The sequence below is a fragment of the Pelodiscus sinensis genome, chromosome 27 (genome assembly GCF_052426305.1).
Source record: "Pelodiscus sinensis isolate ZL-2025 chromosome 27, ASM5242630v1, whole genome shotgun sequence".
Classification (NCBI taxonomy): Eukaryota; Metazoa; Chordata; order Testudines; family Trionychidae; genus Pelodiscus; species Pelodiscus sinensis.
In genome coordinates, this window is record NC_143078.1 from 18,271,705 (window position 1) to 18,278,143 (window position 6,439).

Here is a 6,439-nt window from a genome sequence, read left to right on the forward strand (position 1 = left end):
CGGGGCCGGCCTACTGGCATTTCAACAACAGCCTGCTGGAGGATGTGGGCTTTGTAGAGTCCTTCCAGGAGGTCTGGCTGGCCTGGCATGGGTGGTGGCGCACCCTTCCCTCCACGCGGCGGTGGTGGGCTGTGGGGAAGGTGTGCACGCAGCTCTTCTGCTGCGACTGCACCGGGGAGCCAGCCGGCGGAGAGATGCAGCGATAGAGCAGCTGGAACAGGAGGTTTTAGAACTGGTGAAGCAGCTGGACACCAGTCCCAGAGATCCATCCCTCTGCAGAGCGTTCCGGAAAAAGTGGGAGGAACTCTGGTCCCTCAATGATCCTTTGGCCCGGGGTGCCTTTGTTTGTTCACATCCATCTCCTCTGGTCTCCCACGTCTTCTACACCCTGAAAAAAAGAGGGGGACCAAAATACTCATGGATCTAGTAAAGATGCACAAGAGGGCTTGTGCCTTCTACACCTCTCTGCTCTCCCTGGATCCAACTCATGCCGATGTCCGCAGAGTTCTCTGGAACGAACTCCCGACGGTCACCACGGGCGACCGGGACCGGCTAGAGCTGCCTCTTTCTGTGGCCGAGTTCTCGGAAGCCCTCCATCTCATGCCCACCAACAAGTCCCCAGGCATGGACGGGTTGACCGTTGAGTTCTGTCGCATGTTCTGGGACGTCCTTGGCACGTACCTTGCCAGCGTCTGGGCCGAGTCCTTGGAGAGCGGGGTCCTCCCTTTATCGTGCAGGCGAGCTATTCTTGCCTTGCTGCCCAAGAAGGGGGACCTCCGCGATCTAAGGAACTGGCTTCCCACCTTTCTCCTCAGCATGGACTATAAAATTGTTGCCACAGTCATCTCCCTGAGACTCAAGTCCCTGCTGGCAGACGTGGTCCATCCAGACCAGACCTACACCGTCCCAGGCCAAACCATCTTCGACAACCTCTTTCTGGTCCGGGATATGTTAGAGCTAGAGTGTAGTGATGGTCTGTTGTTCGCTTTCCTGCCCCTGGATCAGGAGAAGGCGTTCGACAGGATGGACCACAGGTACCTCCTGGGCACCCTGCAGGCCTTCGGTTTTGGGCCCCACTTTGTGGGGGTTCTCCAGGTGCTGTATGCGTCTGCGGAGTGCTTGGTCATGCTCAACTGGACTCTGACCGCATTGGTCAGCTTTGGGCGGGGAGTAAGTCGAAGCTGTCCGCTGTTGGGCCAGCTGTATACTCTGGCCATTGAGCCCTTCCTCCGTCTGCTTTGCAAGAGGTTGACGGGCTTGGTGCTCCGTGAGCCGGAGATGCAGCTGGTCCTGTCAGCATATGCCAACGAAGTGCTCCTTGTGGTCCAGGACCCAGGTGACCTTGTGCGGGTGGAGGCCTGCCAAGCCGTCTACTCAACGGCCTCCTCCACCCGGGTCAACTGGGTCAAGAGCTCTGGCCTGGTGGTCGGGGCCGAGTGGCGGGAGAGCTCCTTCCCACCTGCACTTAAGGCCATCAGGTAGAATGTAGGTCCACTGCTCTATCTCGGCGTTTTTCTCTCTGCCACACATCCCTCTCCGCCGGAGAACTGGCAAGGTTTAGAATCCAGGGTGGCTGAGCAGTTGTGGAGATGGACAGGACTGTTCTGGTGCCTCTCCCTGCGTGGAAGGCTACTGGTGCTTAACCAACTGGTCCTGTCCATGTTCTGACACCGTCTCAACACCCTGGTCCTGACTCCGGGTTTCCTGGCTCAGATCCAGCAGCTAATGCTGCGGTTCTTCTAGCCAGGACTGCATTGGGTCTCTGCAGGGGTTCTCCATCTTCCTCTGGAGGAGGGAGCGCAGGGCCTGATGTGTCTGTGCACACGGGACCATGTCCTCTGCCTCTGTGCCCTGCAGAGGCTCCTACTTGATGCAGGTAGTCTGGTGTGGAGCACGCTGGCGCACACTTTCCTTGCCTCTTCCAAGGGCTCCGATGTGACTGGCAGCTTCTTTATTTGAGAGGTCTTCCACAAGACTTCTCCAAGCTGCCGGCCTTCTACCAGGACCTCCTCCGGACTTGGAAGCTGCTTTTGGCAACCAGGTCCTTGGAAGCCACCGTGGGGGCAGACCTCCTCGCAGAGCCCTGTGAAAGCAGCGGAGTCCCCCTTGGTGCGCCAGAGGCTGGTCCTGGCACAAGTCACCAGAATCGGAGACCTCCTGGCCTACAACCAGGGAGACTGGGTGGATCCTCGGCTGCTTGCCCAGCGCATGGCTCTCTCCACCCTACTTCAGGAGGTGAAGGACGCTTTGCTGCCCATTGCTTGGGTTTATCTCTACAGGGTCCCGCGAGAGGGTGCACCCCACCCACCCCTCAGCCCCGGCTCACCTGATCTATCCATCGGCCCCAATACCTTCCCAACAGCCTCCCCCTCATCACCCAAACTGGCTGCACATGATGCATCTGGTCCCCTTCTGAGCTGCGCCAAAGAGCAATCTGTGCACGCTCGGGCTTCACACGCTCCACTTCCCCACCCTTGTGCACGTCTACCTCGAATGTGCCAGGCTACAGCCCCTCTTTCGACTCCTCCAGAACTCTTGTTGAGGTTCTGGCTGCACGTCTCCCCTCACCTACTAATCTGCACACACCCCATCCGTGGCCCCACACAGTCGCGGGACCTCCTGGTCAACCTCCTCCTGGCTATCGCCAAGATGGTAATTTATAAGACCAGGGAGCAGAGGTTGGCCGGGGGAGGGGCCTGCGACTGTGGGGCCTATTTCCGTTCCTGCATCCGCTCACGCTTCCGGGCAGAGTTCCACTGGGCGTCCGCTGGCTCTCTCCAGCCCTTTGGGGGGCAGCGGGCGCTGTCCGGGGTTCTCTGCTCAGTGTCTCCGTCTGGTTCCCTTGTGTTAGCCCTTTGACTCTCACACCCGTCCCTGTTTTCTCTTTATTTGTCCTAAGTAATCATTTGGTTTTCTGGGCTCAGTGGACCCTCCCCGGAGCCTGGGGGGAGGTCCTTTATATGTGGGCGGCTAGCCCGCCCACCTCCCGGACTTCAATAGGCACATTGTCTGTGACTTAGATTAAGTCACCTCACCTCTCTGCCTCAGTTTCCCAATGTGTAAAATATGAATTATGATACTGACTCTGCTTTGTAAAGTGCTGTGATAGTTTTTGGCTAGCTGTTCTTCAAATTCTTTTTTGGCTTTCCCAATTACATTTTTACACTTCATTTGTCAGAGTTTATGTTCCTTTTTATTTTCCTCATTAGGATTTAACTTTTGCTTTCCAAACTATGCCTTTTTGCCTCTCACTACTTCTTTTATTTAGCTGTTCAGCAACAGTGGCACTTTTTGGTTCTCTCTATATGTTTAATTTGGGGTATACACTTCAGTGGAGCCTCTCTTAAAATAAAGAATAAGGGATCTTTTGGAAAAGGCTTTATTTTCCGAAAGATCCCCGTCTAGACTGGCGCTTTTTTCTGGCAAAGCTCTGAGCTGGAAAAAAGCGGCAGCCCTCAATGGTATCATGGGGTATGTCTATACTAGTCCCCTAGTTCGAACTAGGGAGGCTAATGTAGGCATTCGAACTTGCAAATAAAGCCCAGGATTTAAATATCCCAGGCTTTATTTGCATCTTCCCATCTGGGCGCCATTTTTAAATGCCACTAGTCTAGGCTAACTGCTACACACGGCAGTTAAACGGTAATTCGAACTAAGTCCTTAGTTCAAATGACCTGTTACACCTCATTCTGCCTGCATTCTGCATTCTCTTTTACTACTGATGTTGCTTTGTTTTGATCAGGATTTATTTTTTGTTTACATTTGAAGAACATTAGGTGTGTCTAGCCCCTCCACACACACTCCCCCTCTCAGCTCCCTCTCCAAACATCCCTGTGAGCCACTTCTGTTCACTAGCTCCAAAGAACAAGCCATGGGAGGAGAAAGCGAGATAGAGCTGTGCTAGGCAGGGGATGCACACTGGGGCCAGCATGGGCTGGAGCCTTTGTGAAGCCCCTTGCCCACCCCCAACCACAGGCATCCTTTGGCCGGGTCAGAGCCCTCACTGGCAGCTGCAGCCAAGTGCCTGGGCTCAGTTTAAATCAGTCCTAAAGAAAAGGAAGTATCATGGTCAAAAACACTAGCTCAGACCTTTCTGGAGCCTGATTATCCCTCAGACAAAATAGCGGTTAAAATAATCTCTCCGAACATGTCAGAACGAAGAGGGGAAGGTTGTGGAAAATGTCTCCCTCCTCCGCCCGAGCAAAATACTCTGACTCAGGGCATGGCCAAAAATGAGGAAATGTTGCAATAGGCTAGATTTGGCTCACAGAAGTGAGATCTCAGGCCTAGGGGACCCTGATTTCCAGCTACTTGGGCAGCTGGGGAAAAAGAGAAATATTTTCCATTTCTGTAACGCCTTCCATTTCAATTTAACCCAAGCGCTACACAGCCCCCTTCTATGAGGATGGGAAGGGTTGTGCTTATTTTACGGCAGGGTAGCTGAGGCATAGAGTGATGGTGTGACGGGCTGATGATCTGCAGCCAAGCTGCACCAGATCTCCCGTACCCTAAGTTGCTGCCTTGACCCCGTTACAGAAAGCATGTGGACACATTAGATCAACAACAATGACTAGGGGCCTGCAGCGCATGGCTTATGAGCCCCGCTCGCCGGCCGCGCGTTTGGCACGCTGCACATGTGCAGACCGCGATGCACATACCGCGATGCGCATGCACTAACCACACTGCACGGCTGTGCTGGCTTGTAATCTACTCCCCACGGGCAAGTAGATTATATTGATTGTCAAGCCCTGCTCATGAGGAGAGGCTGAGGGATTTGGGCTTATTTAGTCTGCAGAAGAGCAGAGTGAGGGGGGATTTTGTAGCACCCTCCAACTACCTGAAGGGGGGCTCCAAAGAGGCTGGAGAGAGGCTGTTCTCAGTGGTGGCAGACGACAGAACGAGGAGCAATGGGCTCAAGTTGCAGTGGGGGAGGGTAGGACAAACGATTTTCTATTTGCAGATCTTCCACCACGGTGTGTGTACGTGTGTGGTTGTGATGGGAGGGTTTTCCCCTTTCAGAAGGAGACACGGGCTGCCCTCTCTTCCCTTGTAGATGTTGGGAGTTCCCAGTACTGTCAACCCCACCTGTTCAAAAACATGACATTGACTTAACCAGCACGCATGGGATTTATTTAAACTAGCAGGGGTTGCTCTGGTCCTTGACTCAATTTTTTTTTAAATGAAAGGAAAATGTTCAAGCTTCATTGCAATCATTGTTCTTGGGTGAGGCTGGAGATGAGGGGCTACTCTGGGGAGAGAGGACAACTCCAGCCCTCTCTCACTGCAGCTGCTTGGGGCCAGGGTTGTAGCTGCAGCAGGCACAGCTGGGGGAGGGGTGCATGTCCCCCACACTGGGGCAGGTCAGATCCCAATGTAAGGGCTCAGATGTTGGGGCAGGGGAGGCATGGATGTTAGAGGTAGGGGCTGCAGGCAGGATCCCAGTGTGAGGTTACAGATGTTTGTGGGGTGGGGGGAGGGGAATCCCAGTGTGCGGGTGCGAATGTTAGTGGGAGGGGGGCATCCCAGCAGGAAGACATGGGGGTGTCTGGCTGAGGACACAGTTTCATGGGTTTGTAGGAGCCTGGTCTCTGGGCTTCTGGACACAGGGGGAGACACTGTCAACTTGCAACCCAAGAATTCAAAACTCATGAATCAGCCCCTGAAGCCCCCAAAGAAAATGGCTTCTTGTAGCCACAGAAACTCTTGGCAGGTGCGGAACCATCAAGGCGAATGGCAGGTTGTTTAGTTTCTAAGAAATTCAAAATAAAAAATACAAGAGACTTTTTTCCCCCCAAACACCATCTCCAGTGACATCATCAGCCCACCGGGAGAGTCTGAGGACCAGCTGTGACCCAAAGGTAAACTGAGTCCCAGTAATTATTTAATGTCAGCAGAGATTGTCTGATCCCCTATAACAGGAGCGGGGAACCGTTTTTGGATTGCAGGCCACTGACCTACAGAAAAATCAGTTGGGGGCTGCAAACAAGTGAGAAACAAAAACAGACCCCCCCCCCCCTCACCAGCATGAACCCCCCCACCTCAGCAGCATGAGCCTCAGGGGCTGGATCCAGGCAAGCTAGAGGCTTCATCCAGGCCCCAGGCCTCAGGTTCCCCCAGTGCAACTGTGACAACTGAGAACTTTAAAAACTTTAAACTAGACATTGACATCTGTCAAGAATGTCTGTCACAATCGAATTCCACTCAGCCTCCCCACTGTGCACGCTGCAGAAATGCTGTACTTCTGTTTCAGGACTAGAAATAGCTGGGTTATTAATAGTTAGAAGCTTGTGGCTGGTTTTCAGCCCAGGGTCTCTTCCTCTTTACTTTACCACTCATGAAATCCACTGGCCTGAGGAAATGAACATTCGGCCCCCCCCAGAGCAAGCCCAGGCCTGCATTTGGTTAATTCATGGGGCTTATTCTTTGACAAATGAGGAGG